Source organism: Pleurodeles waltl, chromosome 12 (genome assembly GCF_031143425.1).
Source record: "Pleurodeles waltl isolate 20211129_DDA chromosome 12, aPleWal1.hap1.20221129, whole genome shotgun sequence".
NCBI classification, from domain to species: domain Eukaryota; kingdom Metazoa; phylum Chordata; class Amphibia; order Caudata; family Salamandridae; genus Pleurodeles; species Pleurodeles waltl.
The window spans coordinates 125,525,270-125,543,370 of NC_090451.1; the positions used below are offsets into that span (position 1 = coordinate 125,525,270).

At 42.7% G+C, this 18,101-nt stretch overlaps 4 non-coding genes across 4 annotated transcripts; all 4 read left to right on the forward strand.

Annotated features, from left to right (window-relative positions):
• Window positions 1-4,010: 4,010 nt before the first annotated feature.
• On the forward strand, window positions 4,011-4,092 carry TRNAL-UAG (transfer RNA leucine (anticodon UAG)). Its single transcript has one exon. It is a non-coding gene; the product is annotated as a tRNA-Leu (tRNA).
• Window positions 4,093-8,210: 4,118 nt separating this feature from the next.
• TRNAL-UAG (transfer RNA leucine (anticodon UAG)) lies at window positions 8,211-8,292 on the forward strand. The gene has a single exon. It is a non-coding gene; the product is annotated as a tRNA-Leu (tRNA).
• A 4,118-nt stretch (window positions 8,293-12,410) lies between these two features.
• On the forward strand, window positions 12,411-12,492 carry TRNAL-UAG (transfer RNA leucine (anticodon UAG)). Its single transcript has one exon. It is a non-coding gene; the product is annotated as a tRNA-Leu (tRNA).
• A 4,117-nt stretch (window positions 12,493-16,609) lies between these two features.
• On the forward strand, window positions 16,610-16,691 carry TRNAL-UAG (transfer RNA leucine (anticodon UAG)). Its single transcript has one exon. It is a non-coding gene; the product is annotated as a tRNA-Leu (tRNA).
• Window positions 16,692-18,101: the final 1,410 nt, after the last annotated feature.

Consider the following 18,101-nt stretch of genomic DNA (forward strand, 5'->3'; position numbering starts at 1 on the left):
CTTCTAAGTAAACTCCTAAACCGTGGACTCCCAAGAAATCGGCTGATGGGCGCTGCTGTTGTTTTCCTTCATTCTGCTTAGATCACCTTCAAATGGAAGGTTTAACAATTAATTTGTTCTCCCCACGCGGTCACCCCGCTCTTCTCCCTGCAAAATAAAATCGAACTTCTGTTAAATAAAGATTTAAAGCAAATTATCTATCTTCCCAAATAAAGTTGGTAAATGTGTTCTTCACAGTTATTTTAAACATTAGGTTTAAAATAACCAAGTGACGTACTCGGCAGGATTCGAACCTGCGCAAGGAACCCCCAATGAATTTCAAGCTCATCACCTTAGCCACTCGGCCATAACTACGAGCTCTCATTAACCCATACCGAAACTTTATATCACAACAAAATTGTGCACAATGGCCGTGCACACCTATATATAACTCCATTTAGTTGTATCTCTAACTGTGTGCAAAGGGCACATTGCTATGTTTCTGTCTAAGCTTTGCTTTAGGTCTGAGGTCTTAAGAACCAAAGCAGGCTCCACGAATACTTGTCTGCACAAAAAAACAAGCATTTGCAATGCGAAAGGTCTCACATTTGGGAGAGTTAGAGCTATTGGCGTTGCAAATGACAATGTCTTTTACCTAGGTTTTGGTTTTCCTTGGGAAAATTGTATGTGTCCACGTTGTGTTTTGGGGCACTTCCTGTCGCGGGCGCTAGGCCTACCCACACAAGTGCGGTACCATTTTTATCGGGAGACTTGAGGAAACATAGAATAGCAAAACAAGTGTTACTGCCCCTTGTCTTTATCTACATTTTTTCCTTCCAAATATAAGACAGTGTGTAAAAAAGACGTCTATTTGAGAAATGCCCTTTAATTCGCATGCTAGTGTGGGCATCCCAGAATTCAGAGATGTGCAAATAACCACTGCTCCTCAACACCTTATCTTGTGCCCATTTTGGAAATAGAAAGGTTTTCTTGATACCTATTTTTCACTCTTTATACTTCGCAAATTAATTGCTGTATACCCGGTATAGAAAGAAAACCCACTGCAAGGTGCAGCTCATTTATTTTCTCTGGATACCTAGGGTTCTTGATGAACCTACAAGCCCAATATATCCCCGCAACCAGAAGAGTCCAGCAGACGTAACGGTATATTGCTTTCAAAATTCTGACATTGCAGAAAAAAGTTACAGAGTAAAACGTTGAGAAAAATTGCTGTTTTTTTCACCTCAATTTCAATATTTTTTTTTAGTTCAGTTGTTATGTTCTGTAGGAAACCCTTGTAAGATCTACACAAGTTACCCATTGCTGAATTCAGAATGTTGTCTTCTTTTCACAAATGTTTAGGTTACTGGGATCCAGCATTGGTTTCACACCCATTTCTGTCACTGACTGGAAGGAGGCTAAAAGCACACAAAATCGTAAAAATGGGGTATGTCCCAGTAAAATGCCAAAATTGAGTTGAAAAATTGGGTTTTCTGATTTAAGTCTGCCTGTCCCTGAAAGCTGGGAAGCTGGTGATTTTAGCACTGCAAACCCTTTGTGGATGCCAATTTCAGGGACAAAAACCACAAGCCTTCTTCTCCAGCCCTTTTTTCCATTTATTTTTAAAAAAATACATTTTTACTGTATTTTGGCTAATTTCTTGGTCTCCTTCAGGGGAACCCACAAAGTCTGGGTACCTCTAGAATCCCTAGGATGTTGCAAAAAAAGGACACACATTTGGCCTGGGTAGCTTATGTGGACAAAAATGTATGATGGCCTAAGCGCGTCCTGCCCCAAATAGCCAAAAAAATGCCTGGCACCTGACGGGGAAAAGGCCTGGCAGCGAAGGGGTTAAAATGCACTATTTTATTCCAATTTCTTCACTTAGCTTCAGATGAACTATTGTTCCCTCCCACCCCCTCCTTTCAAAGTGCACCAGCCACCACTGCCTGGGGTGGGACAGATTGTTTTCGATTGCAGTATGGCAGATTGTTTTGGATTGCAGTGTGGTAGTTTGTTTTGGATTGGAGTGCAGAAGATTGCAGTGGGGTAGATTGTTTTGAATTGGAGTAGGGGAGATTGTTTTGAAGTGGAGTCGGGCAGATTGGAGTGGGTCAGATTGTTTTGGATCGGAGTAGGACAGATTGTTTTGGAGTGGTGCAGATTGTTTTTTATTAGAGGGGGGCAAATTGGAGTGAGACAGATTTGATAGGGGTGGCTGGAGAGGGTTGGAGTGGGATGAGTTAGAGTGGATTGGATTCGGGTGAGTGATTTGGACTGGAGTGAGGTGGATTAGTGTGGGTGAAGTGGTCTGGATGGGGGTGGATTGTAGTGGGGCAGATTGGAGTGGGGTGGATTGAAGTGTACCGCAGGATTATGTGTCAAAGCATAATTTCAGAATTTACACATAATAAAGAAACACTGTTGTTTTGCAATATCTTAAACAAGCTAATCGTCATCTTTTGAGAAGAGCGCCCACGAACAAAAACAAAAGAAAACATGCGTGGAACGTGGGAAAAGACGATTTGGCAAAATAAAAGAAAGTTAGATTTAAATTTAAAACTTAACAGTTTTGGTTGACCTGCTGGTCATGTTTTTGCCAGTCACAAGCCTTCTGTTTGCAGGGCAGTAGAAGGTAAAAGGAAAAAATAGTACCTTGATCAGGTGGGGAGCAGCGGTCAGGCACTGATTAAGCTGAATCAATCAACGCTTGGTCGCTGCTCTACAGAGAGGAACGGAAATGATGCAAGACATGCCTTGATGAATTAAGAAACTGTAAAGAAGAGTGCCACATAAATAAAAAAAATGGTGAGAGACATGCGGGCTCCAAGCACTTTACTGAATACTACAGAGTCTATCAAGCGAGACCCTAAAAAGGTCAGTTAGTTAAAATAAACAAACATTGTTACTTCTAAATATCAATATTCCAAGGACGCCTACATGGTCGTCAAGCAAAAAGTTCCTAGTGCATGGAGGGCCTTATGGTAGTTCTGAAGAGAGGCAAAGGACTTGGTCAGAGGGTGGCCTTGTTGGTGTGGTAGGGAGGTAATACCTCAAACGTTATTACTGGGGTAGGGGAGCTTCCAATTCGGAGTAATGAAAATTATCACAAAGCAATCAAGTAATTCCACATCAAAATAACAAGCGTGCGGGCTGACAACCATGCTCTCAGCATCAACGAGCGCAGAGTGAAGTGAATGTTACCATCCTCTGTGCATTTTTATTGCGAGGCTCATTTACATTTGACTTGGCGCGCAGAACGAGTGAGAAACCGGTCAATAGAAAGAAAAATCATCTATTTAAAAAGTTTAGTTTCACGTGGGCCTGTTGTGCTTACTTCTTTCAGAATAGCTTTTGAACCTCTGTCCTGTGTGTGTCTGTGACTGTCACGTGAAAGGCAGTCAGAGCATCCAGGTGGGCCCCATGTCACCTGGGGCACCGCCCACCAGTGCTGGAGTTTTAAACAGCACCCGGTTGCATTTTGGGACTTGTGCCTTTTCAATGTGAGCTCAAAGACCGGGAAGTGTGGAATTCTGTTGGCTAAAAAATATTAACAGCGGAATGTGAATAGGCCACTCAAGACATGACGTCACTGGAAAGCTAAACAGTATGTTGGGGAGACTGGGTGCGGCAATAGGGCTGATGTCATGAATACGTGCAACTCCTCGGTTATTTTTGAATGAACTGCTCATTCATTAGATCCCACCCTAAGAAATGAGCCCACCAGTATGAACACTTGTTTCATTAGAAAATGATGGAGTCACATTGCCTATGTAGAGCAGGTGCTTATACCTTGGTTGGAAGTCATTGCTCGGAGAGTGTTGTCTTTTAAGGTGATTGCACTAGGTCCGAGCAGGTGGGAGAAGACTTGTGCAGTGACTGAGTAAGAGAGATAACCTTCAATTACCACATCACCCTCCCGACATTGTAATCATGTCCTTTAAACGGTTTATCGACTCGACTTTCCACACTAAGTGCCAGGACGCAGGGTTTCGGTGCTCATGAAGTGCACAGACACACAGAAAACTGAAGGTAGCGTGGCCGAGCGGTCTAAGGCGCTGGATTTAGGCTCCAGTCTCTTTGGAGGCGTGGGTTCGAATCCCACCGCTGCCAGAGATGGATTTTAACAGATCTTAATGACGCATCTCCCTCCTGCCCCTTCAATTTGCATGCACAGTGACTCTTCCAATAGGTCCCTAATTTTAAAACTCTTTTACAGTCTCCTTCTAAGTAAACTCCTAAACCGTGGACTCCCAAGAAATCGGCTGATGGGCGCTGCTGTTGTTTTCCTTCATTCTGCTTAGATCACCTTCAAATGGAAGGTTTAACAAATAATTTGTTCTCCCCACGCGGTCACCCCGCTCTTCTCCCTGCAAAATAAAATCGAACTTCTGTTAAATAAAGATTTAAAGCAAATTATCTATCTTCCCAAATAAAGTTGGTAAATGTGTTCTTCACAGTTATTTTAAACATTAGGTTTAAAATAACCAAGTGACGTACTCGGCAGGATTCGAACCTGCGCAAGGAACCCCCAATGAATTTCAAGCTCATCACCTTAGCCACTCGGCCATAACTACGAGCTCTCATTAACCCATACCGAAACTTTATATCACAACAGAATTGTGCACAATGGCCGTGCACACCTATATATAACTCCATTTAGTTGTATCTCTAACTGTGTGCAAAGGGCACATTGCTATGTTTCTGTCTAAGCTTTGCTTTAGGTCTGAGGTCTTAAGAACCAAAGCAGGCTCCACGAATACTTGTCTGCACAAAAAAACAAGCATTTGCAATGCGAAAGGTCTCACATTTGGGAGAGTTAGAGCTATTGGCGTTGCAAATGACAATGTCTTTTACCTAGGTTTTGGTTTTCCTTGGGAAAATTGTATGTGTCCACGTTGTGTTTTGGGGCACTTCCTGTCGCGGGCGCTAGGCCTACCCACACAAGTGCGGTACCATTTTTATCGGGAGACTTGAGGAAACATAGAATAGCAAAACAAGTGTTACTGCCCCTTGTCTTTATCTACATTTTTTCCTTCCAAATATAAGACAGTGTGTAAAAAAGACGTCTACATGAGAAATGCCCTTTAATTCGCATGCTAGTGTGGGCACCCCAGAATTCAGAGATGTGCAAATAACCACTGCTCCTCAACACCTTATCTTGTGCCCATTTTGGAAATAGAAAGGTTTTCTTGATACCTATTTTTCACTCTTTATACTTCGGCAAATTAATTGCTGTATACCCGGTATAGAAAGAAAACCCACTGCAAGGTGCAGCTCATTTATTTTCTCTGGATACCTAGGGTTCTTGATGAACCTACAAGCCCAATATATCCCCGCAACCAGAAGAGTCCAGCAGACGTGACGGTATATTGCTTTCAAAATTCTGACATTGCAGAAAAAAGTTACAGAGTAAAACGTAGAGAAAAATGGCTGTTTTTTTCACCTCAATTTCAATTTTTTTTTTTAGTTCAGTTGTTATTTTCTGTAGGAAACCCTTGTAAGATCTACACAAGTTACCCATTGCTGAATTCAGAATGTTGTCTTCTTTTCACAAATTTTAGGTTACTGGGATCCAGCATTGGTTTCACACCCATTTCTGTCACTGACTGGAAGGAGGCTAAAAGCACACAAAATCGTAAAAATGGGGTATGTCCCAGTAAAATGCCAAAATTGAGTTGAAAAATTGGGTTTTCTGATTCAAGTCTGCCTGTCCCTGAAAGCTGGGAAGCTGGTGATTTTAGCACTGCAAACCCTTTGTGGATGCCAATTTCAGGGACAAAAACCACAAGCCTTCTTCTCCAGCCCTTTTTTCCATTTATTTTTAAAAAAATACATTTTTACTGTATTTTGGCTAATTTCTTGGTCTCCTTCAGGGGAACCCACAAAGTCTGGGTACCTCTAGAATCCCTAGGATGTTGCAAAAAAAGGACACACATTTGGCCTGGGTAGCTTATGTGGACAAAAATGTATGATGGCCTAAGCGCGTCCTGCCCCAAATAGCCAAAAAAATGCCTGGCACCTGACGGGGAAAAGGCCTGGCAGCGAAGGGGTTAAAATGCACTATTTTATTCCAATTTCTTCACTTAGCTTCAGATGAACTATTGTTCCCTCCCACCCCCTCCTTTCAAAGTGCACCAGCCACCACTGCCTGGGGTGGGACAGATTGTTTTCGATTGCAGTATGGCAGATTGTTTTGGATTGCAGTGTGGTAGTTTGTTTTGGATTGGAGTGCAGAAGATTGCAGTGGGGTAGATTGTTTTGAATTGGAGTAGGGGAGATTGTTTTGAAGTGGAGTCGGGCAGATTGGAGTGGGTCAGATTGTTTTGGATCGGAGTAGGACAGATTGTTTTGGAGTGGTGCAGATTGTTTTTTATTAGAGGGGGGCAAATTGGAGTGAGACAGATTTGATAGGGGTGGCTGGAGAGGGTTGGAGTGGGATGAGTTAGAGTGGATTGGATTCGGGTGAGTGATTTGGACTGGAGTGAGGTGGATTAGTGTGGGTGAAGTGGTCTGGATGGGGGTGGATTGTAGTGGGGCAGACTGGAGTGGGGTGGATTGAAGTGTACCGCAGGATTATGTGTCAAAGCATAATTTCAGAATTTACACATAATAAAGAAACACTGTTGTTTTGCAATATTTTAAACAAGCTAATCGTCATCTTTTGAGAAGAGCGCCCACGAACAAAAACAAAAGAAAACATGCGTGGAACGTGGGAAAAGACGATTTGGCAAAATAAAAGAAAGTTAGATTTAAATTGAAAACTTAACAGTTTTGGTTGACCTGCTGGTCATGTTTTTGCCAGTCACAAGCCTTTTGTTTGCAGGGCACTAGAAGGTAAAAGGAAAAAATAGTACCTTGATCAGGTGGGGAGCAGCGGTCAGGCACTGATTAAGCTGAATCAATCAACGCTTGGTCGCTGCTCTACAGAGAGGAACGGAAATGATGCAAGACATGCCTTGATGAATTAAGAAACTGTAAAGAAGAGTGCCACATAATTAAAAAATGGTGAGAGACATGCGGGCTCCAAGCCCTTTACTGAATACTACAGAGTCTATCAAGCGAGACCCTAAAAAGGTCAGTTAGTTAAAATAAACAAACATTGTTACTTCTAAATATCAATATTCCAAGGACGCCTACATGCTCGTCAAGCAAAAAGTTCCTAGTGCATGGAGGGCCTTATGGTAGTTCTGAAGAGAGGCAAAGGACTTGGTCAGAGGGTGGCCTTGTTGGTGTGGTAGGGAGGCAATACCTCAAACGTTATTACTGGGGTAGGGGAGCTTGCAATTCGGAGTAATGAAAATTATCACAAAGCAATCAAGTAATTCCACATCAAAATAACAAGCGTGCGGGCTGACAACCATGCTCTCAGCATCAACGAGCGCAGAGTGAAGTGAATTTTACCATCCTCTGTGCATTTTTATTGCGAGGCTCATTTACATTTGACTTGGCGCGCAGAACGAGTGAGAACCCGGTCAATAGAAACAAAAATCATCTATTTAAAAAGTTTAGTTTCACGTGGGCCTGTTGTGCTTACTTCTTTCAGAATAGCTTTTGAACCTCTGTCCTGTGTGTGTCTGTGACTGTCACGTGAAAGGCAGTCAGAGCATCCAGGTGGGCCCCATGTCACCTGGGGCACCGCCCACCAGTGCTGGAGTTTTAAACAGCACCCGGTTGCATTTTGGGACTTGTGCCTTTTCAATGTGAGCTCAAAGACCGGGAAGTGTGGAATTCTGTTGGCTAAAAAATATTAACAGCGGAATGTGAATAGGCCACACAAGACATGACGTCACTGGAAAGCTAAACAGTATGTTGGGGAGACTGGGTGCGGCAATAGGGCTGATGTCATGAATACGTGCAACTCCTCGGTTATTTTTGAATGAACTGCTCATTCATTAGATCCCACCCTAAGAAAGGAGCCCACCAGTATGAACACTTGTTTCATTAGAAAATGATGGAGTCACATTGCCTATGTAGAGCAGGTGCTTATACCTTGGTTGGAAGTCATTGCTCGGAGAGTGTTGTCTTTTAAGGTGATTGCACTAGGTCCGAGCAGGTGGGAGAAGACTTGTGCAGTGACTGAGTAAGAGAGATAACCTTCAATTACCACATCACCCTCCCGACATTGTAATCATGTCCTTTAAACGGTTTATCGAATCGACTTTCCACACTGAGTGCCAAGACGCAGGGTTTCGGTGCTCATGAAGTGCACAGACACACAGAAAACTGAAGGTAGCGTGGCCGAGCGGTCTAAGGCGCTGGATTTAGGCTCCAGTCTCTTTGGAGGCGTGGGTTCGAATCCCATCGCTGCCAGAGATGGATTTTAACAGATCTTAATGACGCATCTCCCTCCTGCCCCTTCAATTTGCATGCACAGTGACTCTACCAATAGGTCCCTAATTTTAAAACTCTTTTACAGTCTCCTTCTAAGTAAACTCCTAAACCGTGGACTCCCAAGAAATCGGCTGATGGGCGCTGCTGTTGTTTTCCTTCATTCTGCTTAGATCACCTTCAAATGGAAGGTTTAACAAATAATTTGTTCTCCCCACGCGGTCACCCCGCTCTTCTGTCTGCAAAATAAAATCGAACCTCTGTTAAATAAAGATTTAAAGCAAATTATCTATCTTCCCAAATAAAGTTGGTAAATGTGTTCTTCACAGTTATTTTAAATATCAGGTTTAAAATAAACAAGTGACGTACTCGGCAGGATTCGAACCTGCGCAATGAACCCCCAATGAATTTCAAGCTCATCACCTTAGCCACTCGGCCATAACTACGAGCTCTCATTAACCCATACCGAAACTTTATATCACAACAGAATTGTGCACAATGGCCGTGCACACCTATATATAACTCCATTTAGTTGTATCTCTAACTGTGTGCAAAGGGCACATTGCTATGTTTCTGTCTAAGCTTTGCTATAGGTCTGAGGTCTTAAGAACCAAAGCAGGCTCCACGAATACTTGTCTGCACAAAAAAACAAGCATTTGCAATGCGAAAGGTCTCACACTTGGGAGAGTTAGAGCTATTGGCGTTGCAAATGACAATGTCTTTTACCTAGGTTTTGGTTTTCCTTGGGAAAATTGTATGTGTCCACGTTATGTTTTGGGGCACTTCCTGTCGCGGGCGCTAGGCCTACCCACACAAGTGCGGTACCATTTTTATCGGGAGACTTGAGGAAACATAGAATAGCAAAACAAGTGTTACTGCCCCTTGTCTTTATCTACATTTTTTCCTTCCAAATATAAGACAGTGTGTAAAAAAGACGTCTATATGAGAAATGCCCTTTAATTCGCATGCTAGTGTGGGCACCCCAGAATTCAGAGATGTGCAAATAACCACTGCTCCTCAACACCTTATCTTGTGCCCATTTTGGAAATAGAAAGGTTTTCTTGATACCTATTTTTCACTCTTTATACTTTGGCAAATTAATTGCTGTATACCCGGTATAGAAAGAAAACCCACTGCAAGGTGCAGCTCATTTATTTTCTCTGGATACCTAGGGTTCTTGATGAACCTACAAGCCCAATATATCCCCGCAACCAGAAGAGTCCAGCAGACGTAACGGTATATTGCTTTCAAAATTCTGACATTGCAGAAAAAAGTTACAGAGTAAAACGTAGAGAAAAATGGCTGTTTTTTTCACCTCAATTTCAATATTTGTTTTTAGTTCAGTTGTTATTTTCTGTAGGAAACCCTTGTAAGATCTACACAAGTTACCCATTGCTGAATTCAGAATGTTGTCTTCTTTTCACAAATGTTTAGGTTACTGGGATCCAGCATTGGTTTCACACCCATTTCTGTCACTGACTGGAAGGAGGCTAAAAGCACACAAAATCGTAAAAATGGGGTATGTCCCAGTAAAATGCCAAAATTGAGTTGAAAAATTGGGTTTTCTGATTCAAGTCTGCCTGTCCCTGAAAGCTGGGAAGCTGGTGATTTTAGCACTGCAAACCCTTTGTGGATGCCAATTTCAGGGACAAAAACCACAAGCCTTCTTCTCCAGCCCTTTTTTCCATTTATTTTTTTAAAAATACATTTCTACTGTATTTTGGCTAATTTCTTGGTCTCCTTCAGGGGAACCCACAAAGTCTGGGTACCTCTAGAATCCCTAGGATGTTGCTAAAAAAGGACACAAATTTGGCGTCGGTAGCTTATGTGGACAAAAATGTATGATGGCCTAAGCGCGTCCTGCCCCAAATAGCCAAAAAAATGCCTGGCACCTGAGGGGGAAAAGGCCTGGCAGCGAAGGGGTTAAAATGCACTATTTTATTCCAATTTCTTCACTTAGCTTCAGATGAACTATTGTTCCCTCCCACCCCCTCCTTTCAAAGTGCACCAGCCACCACTGCCTGGGGTGGGACAGATTGTTTTCGATTGCAGTATGGCAGATTGTTTTGGATTGCAGTGTGGTAGTTTGTTTTGGATTGGAGTGCAGAAGATTGCAGTGGGGTAGATTGTTTTGAATTGGAGTAGGGGAGATTGTTTTGAAGTGGAGTCGGGCAGATTGGAGTGGGTCAGATTGTTTTGGATCGGAGTAGGACAGATTGTTTTGGATCGGAGTAGGACAGATTGTTTTGGAGTGGTGCAGATTGTTTTTTATTAGAGGGGGGCAAATTGGAGTGAGACAGATTTGATAGGGGTGGCTGGAGAGGGTTGGAGTGGGATGAGTTAGAGTGGATTGGATTCGGGTGAGTGATTTGGACTGGAGTGAGGTGGATTAGTGTGGGTGAAGTGGTCTGGATGGGGGTGGATTGTAGTGGGGCAGATTGGAGTGGGGTGGATTGAAGTGTACCGCAGGATTATGTGTCAAAGCATAATTTCAGAATTTACACATAATAAAGAAACACTGTTGTTTTGCAATATCTTAAACAAGCTAATCGTCATCTTTTGAGAAGAGCGCCCACGAACAAAAACAAAAGAAAACATGCGTGGAACGTGGGAAAAGACGATTTGGCAAAATAAAAGAAAGTTAGATTTAAATTTAAAACTTAACAGTTTTGGTTGACCTGCTGGTCATGTTTTTGCCAGTCACAAGCCTTCTGTTTGCAGGGCACTAGAAGGTAAAAGGAAAAAATAGTACCTTGATCAGGTGGGGAGCAGCGGTCAGGCACTGATTAAGCTGAATCAATCAACGCTTGGTCGCTGCTCTACAGAGAGGAACGGAAATGATGCAAGACATGCCTTGATGAATTAAGAAACTGTAAAGAAGAGTGCCACATAAATAAAAAAAATGGTGAGAGACATGCGGGCTCCAAGCACTTTACTGAATACTACAGAGTCTATCAAGCGAGACCCTAAAAAGGTCAGTTAGTTAAAATAAACAAACATTGTTACTTCTAAATATCAATATTCCAAGGACGCCTACATGGTCGTCAAGCAAAAAGTTCCTAGTGCATGGAGGGCCTTATGGTAGTTCTGAAGAGAGGCAAAGGACTTGGTCAGAGGGTGGCCTTGTTGGTGTGGTAGGGAGGTAATACCTCAAACGTTATTACTGGGGTAGGGGAGCTTCCAATTCGGAGTAATGAAAATTATCACAAAGCAATCAAGTAATTCCACATCAAAATAACAAGCGTGCGGGCTGACAACCATGCTCTCAGCATCAACGAGCGCAGAGTGAAGTGAATGTTACCATCCTCTGTGCATTTTTATTGCGAGGCTCATTTACATTTGACTTGGCGCGCAGAACGAGTGAGAACCCGGTCAATAGAAACAAAAATCATCTATTTAAAAAGTTTAGTTTCACGTGGGCCTGTTGTGCTTACTTCTTTCAGAATAGCTTTTGAACCTCTGTCCTGTGTGTGTCTGTGACTGTCACGTGAAAGGCAGTCAGAGCATCCAGGTGGGCCCCATGGAGTTTTAAACAGCACCCGGTTGCATTTTGGGACTTGTGCCTTTTCAATGTGAGCTCAAAGACCGAGAAGTGTGGAATTCTGTTGGCTAAAAAATATTAACAGCGGAATGTGAATAGGCCACACAAGACATGACGTCACTGGAAAGCTAAACAGTATGTTGGGGAGACTGGGTGCGGCAATAGGGCTGATGTCATGAATACGTGCAACTCCTCGGTTATTTTTGAATGAACTGCTCATTCATTAGATCCCACCCTAAGAAATGAGCCCACCAGTATGAACACTTGTTTCATTAGAAAATGATGGAGTCACATTGCCTATGTAGAGCAGGTGCTTATACCTTGGTTGGAAGTCATTGCTCGGAGAGTGTTGTCTTTTAAGGTGATTGCACTAGGTCCGAGCAGGTGGGAGAAGACTTGTGCAGTGACTGAGTAAGAGAGATAACCTTCAATTACCACATCACCCTCCCGACATTGTAATCATGTCCTTTAAACGGTTTATCGACTCGACTTTCCACACTGAGTGCCAAGACGCAGGGTTTCGGTGCTCATGAAGTGCACAGACACACAGAAAACTGAAGGTAGCGTGGCCGAGCCGTCTAAGGCGCTGGATTTAGGCTCCAGTCTCTTTGGAGGCGTGGGTTCGAATCCCCCCGCTGCCAGAGATGGATTTTAACAGATCTTAATGACGCATCTCCCTCCTGCCCCTTAAATTTGCATGCACAGTGACTCTACCAATAGGTCCCTAATTTTAAAACTCTTTTACAGTCTCCTTCTAAGTAAACTCCTAAACCGTGGACTCCCAAGAAATCGGCTGATGGGCGCTGCTGTTGTTTTCCTTCATTCTGCTTAGATCACCTTCAAATGGAAGGTTTAACAAATAATTTGTTCTCCCCACGCGGTCACCCCGCTCTTCTGTCTGCAAAATAAAATCGAACCTCTGTTAAATAAAGATTTAAAGCAAATTATCTATCTTCCCAAATAAAGTTGGTAAATGTGTTCTTCACAGTTATTTTAAACATTAGGTTTAAAATAACCAAGTGACGTACTCGGCAGGATTCGTACCTGCGCAAGGAACCCCCAATGAATTTCAAGCTCATCACCTTAGCCACTCGGCCATAACTACGAGCTCTCATTAACCCATACCGAAACTTTATATCACAACAGAATTGTGCACAATGGCCGTGCACACCTATATATAACTCCATTTAGTTGTATCTCTAACTGTGTGCAAAGGGCACATTGCTATGTTTCTGTCTAAGCTTTGCTTTAGGTCTGAGGTCTTAAGAACCAAAGCAGGCTCCACGAATACTTGTCTGCACAAAAAAACAAGCATTTGCAATGCGAAAGGTCTCACATTTGGGAGAGTTAGAGCTATTGGCGTTGCAAATGACAATGTCTTTTACCTAGGTTTTGGTTTTCCTTGGGAAAATTGTATGTGTCCACGTTGTGTTTTGGGGCACTTCCTGTCGCGGGCGCTAGGCCTACCCACACAAGTGCGGTACCATTTTTATCGGGAGACTTGAGGAAACATAGAATAGCAAAACAAGTGTTACTGCCCCTTGTCTTTATCTACATTTTTTCCTTCCAAATATAAGACAGTGTGTAAAAAAGACGTCTACATGAGAAATGCCCTTTAATTCGCATGCTAGTGTGGGCACCCCAGAATTCAGAGATGTGCAAATAACCACTGCTCCTCAACACCTTATCTTGTGCCCATTTTGGAAATAGAAAGGTTTTCTTGATACCTATTTTTCACTCTTTATACTTCGGCAAATTAATTGCTGTATACCCGGTATAGAAAGAAAACCCACTGCAAGGTGCAGCTCATTTATTTTCTCTGGATACCTAGGGTTCTTGATGAACCTACAAGCCCAATATATCCCCGCAACCAGAAGAGTCCAGCAGACGTGACGGTATATTGCTTTCAAAATTCTGACATTGCAGAAAAAAGTTACAGAGTAAAACGTAGAGAAAAATGGCTGTTTTTTTCACCTCAATTTCAATTTTTTTTTTTAGTTCAGTTGTTATTTTCTGTAGGAAACCCTTGTAAGATCTACACAAGTTACCCATTGCTGAATTCAGAATGTTGTCTTCTTTTCACAAATGTTTAGGTTACTGGGATCCAGCATTGGTTTCACACCCATTTCTGTCACTGACTGGAAGGAGGCTAAAAGCACACAAAATCGTAAAAATGGGGTATGTCCCAGTAAAATGCCAAAATTGAGTTGAAAAATTGGGTTTTCTGATTCAAGTCTGCCTGTCCCTGAAAGCTGGGAAGCTGGTGATTTTAGCACTGCAAACCCTTTGTGGATGCCAATTTCAGGGACAAAAACCACAAGCCTTCTTCTCCAGCCCTTTTTTCCATTTATTTTTAAAAAAATACATTTTTACTGTATTTTGGCTAATTTCTTGGTCTCCTTCAGGGGAACCCACAAAGTCTGGGTACCTCTAGAATCCCTAGGATGTTGGAAAAAAAGGACACACATTTGGCCTGGGTAGCTTATGTGGACAAAAATGTATGATGGCCTAAGCGCGTCCTGCCCCAAATAGCCAAAAAAATGCCTGGCACCTGACGGGGAAAAGGCCTGGCAGCGAAGGGGTTAAAATGCACTATTTTATTCCAATTTCTTCACTTAGCTTCAGATGAACTATTGTTCCCTCCCACCCCCTCCTTTCAAAGTGCACCAGCCACCACTGCCTGGGGTGGGACAGATTGTTTTCGATTGCAGTATGGCAGATTGTTTTGGATTGCAGTGTGGTAGTTTGTTTTGGATTGGAGTGCAGAAGATTGCAGTGGGGTAGATTGTTTTGAATTGGAGTAGGGGAGATTGTTTTGAAGTGGAGTCGGGCAGATTGGAGTGGGTCAGATTGTTTTGGATCGGAGTAGGACAGATTGTTTTGGAGTGGTGCAGATTGTTTTTTATTAGAGGGGGGCAAATTGGAGTGAGACAGATTTGATAGGGGTGGCTGGAGAGGGTTGGAGTGGGATGAGTTAGAGTGGATTGGATTCGGGTGAGTGATTTGGACTGGAGTGAGGTGGATTAGTGTGGGTGAAGTGGTCTGGATGGGGGTGGATTGTAGTGGGGCAGACTGGAGTGGGGTGGATTGAAGTGTACCGCAGGATTATGTGTCAAAGCATAATTTCAGAATTTACACATAATAAAGAAACACTGTTGTTTTGCAATATTTTAAACAAGCTAATCGTCATCTTTTGAGAAGAGCGCCCACGAACAAAAACAAAAGAAAACATGCGTGGAACGTGGGAAAAGACGATTTGGCAAAATAAAAGAAAGTTAGATTTAAATTGAAAACTTAACAGTTTTGGTTGACCTGCTGGTCATGTTTTTGCCAGTCACAAGCCTTTTGTTTGCAGGGCACTAGAAGGTAAAAGGAAAAAATAGTACCTTGATCAGGTGGGGAGCAGCGGTCAGGCACTGATTAAGCTGAATCAATCAACGCTTGGTCGCTGCTCTACAGAGAGGAACGGAAATGATGCAAGACATGCCTTGATGAATTAAGAAACTGTAAAGAAGAGTGCCACATAATTAAAAAATGGTGAGAGACATGCGGGCTCCAAGCCCTTTACTGAATACTACAGAGTCTATCAAGCGAGACCCTAAAAAGGTCAGTTAGTTAAAATAAACAAACATTGTTACTTCTAAATATCAATATTCCAAGGACGCCTACATGCTCGTCAAGCAAAAAGTTCCTAGTGCATGGAGGGCCTTATGGTAGTTCTGAAGAGAGGCAAAGGACTTGGTCAGAGGGTGGCCTTGTTGGTGTGGTAGGGAGGCAATACCTCAAACGTTATTACTGGGGTAGGGGAGCTTGCAATTCGGAGTAATGAAAATTATCACAAAGCAATCAAGTAATTCCACATCAAAATAACAAGCGTGCGGGCTGACAACCATGCTCTCAGCATCAACGAGCGCAGAGTGAAGTGAATTTTACCATCCTCTGTGCATTTTTATTGCGAGGCTCATTTACATTTGACTTGGCGCGCAGAACGAGTGAGAACCCGGTCAATAGAAACAAAAATCATCTATTTAAAAAGTTTAGTTTCACGTGGGCCTGTTGTGCTTACTTCTTTCAGAATAGCTTTTGAACCTCTGTCCTGTGTGTGTCTGTGACTGTCACGTGAAAGGCAGTCAGAGCATCCAGGTGGGCCCCATGTCACCTGGGGCACCGCCCACCAGTGCTGGAGTTTTAAACAGCACCCGGTTGCATTTTGGGACTTGTGCCTTTTCAATGTGAGCTCAAAGACGGAAGTGTGGAATTCTGTTGGCTAAAAAATATTAACAGCGGAATGTGAATAGGCCACACAAGACATGACGTCACTGGAAAGCTAAACAGTATGTTGGGGAGACTGGGTGCGGCAATAGGGCTGATGTCATGAATACGTGCAACTCCTCGGTTATTTTTGAATGAACTGCTCATTCATTAGATCCCACCCTAAGAAAGGAGCCCACCAGTATGAACACTTGTTTCATTAGAAAATGATGGAGTCACATTGCCTATGTAGAGCAGGTGCTTATACCTTGGTTGGAAGTCATTGCTCGGAGAGTGTTGTCTTTTAAGGTGATTGCACTAGGTCCGAGCAGGTGGGAGAAGACTTGTGCAGTGACTGAGTAAGAGAGATAACCTTCAATTACCACATCACCCTCCCGACATTGTAATCATGTCCTTTAAACGGTTTATCGACTCGACTTTCCACACTGAGTGCCTAGACGCAGGGTTTCGGTGCTCATGAAGTGCACAGACACACAGAAAACTGAAGGTAGCGTGGCCGAGCGGTCTAAGGCGCTGGATTTAGGCTCCAGTCTCTTTGGAGGCGTGGGTTCGAATCCCATCGCTGCCAGAGATGGATTTTAACAGATCTTAATGACGCATCTCCCTCCTGCCCCTTCAATTTGCATGCACAGTGACTCTACCAATAGGTCCCTAATTTTAAAACTCTTTTACAGTCTCCTTCTAAGTAAACTCCTAAACCGTGGACTCCCAAGAAATCGGCTGATGGGCGCTGCTGTTGTTTTCCTTCATTCTGCTTAGATCACCTTCAAATGGAAGGTTTAACAAATAATTTGTTCTCCCCACGCGGTCACCCCGCTCTTCTGTCTGCAAAATAAAATCGAACCTCTGTTAAATAAAGATTTAAAGCAAATTATCTATCTTCCCAAATAAAGTTGGTAAATGTGTTCTTCACAGTTATTTTAAATATCAGGTTTAAAATAAACAAGTGACGTACTCGGCAGGATTCGAACCTGCGCAATGAACCCCCAATGAATTTCAAGCTCATCACCTTAGCCACTCGGCCATAACTACGAGCTCTCATTAACCCATACCGAAACTTTATATCACAACAGAATTGTGCACAATGGCCGTGCACACCTATATATAACTCCATTTAGTTGTATCTCTAACTGTGTGCAAAGGGCACATTGCTATGTTTCTGTCTAAGCTTTGCTATAGGTCTGAGGTCTTAAGAACCAAAGCAGGCTCCACGAATACTTGTCTGCACAAAAAAACAAGCATTTGCAATGCGAAAGGTCTCACACTTGGGAGAGTTAGAGCTATTGGCGTTGCAAATGACAATGTCTTTTACCTAGGTTTTGGTTTTCCTTGGGAAAATTGTATGTGTCCACGTTATGTTTTGGGGCACTTCCTGTCGCGGGCGCTAGGCCTACCCACACAAGTGCGGTACCATTTTTATCGGGAGACTTGAGGAAACATAGAATAGCAAAACAAGTGTTACTGCCCCTTGTCTTTATCTACATTTTTTCCTTCCAAATATAAGACAGTGTGTAAAAAAGACGTCTATATGAGAAATGCCCTTTAATTCGCATGCTAGTGTGGGCACCCCAGAATTCAGAGATGTGCAAATAACCACTGCTCCTCAACACCTTATCTTGTGCCCATTTTGGAAATAGAAAGGTTTTCTTGATACCTATTTTTCACTCTTTATACTTTGGCAAATTAATTGCTGTATACCCGGTATAGAAAGAAAACCCACTGCAAGGTGCAGCTCATTTATTTTCTCTGGATACCTAGGGTTCTTGATGAACCTACAAGCCCAATATATCCCCGCAACCAGAAGAGTCCAGCAGACGTAACGGTATATTGCTTTCAAAATTCTGACATTGCAGAAAAAAGTTACAGAGTAAAACGTAGAGAAAAATGGCTGTTTTTTTCACCTCAATTTCAATATTTGTTTTTAGTTCAGTTGTTATTTTCTGTAGGAAACCCTTGTAAGATCTACACAAGTTACCCA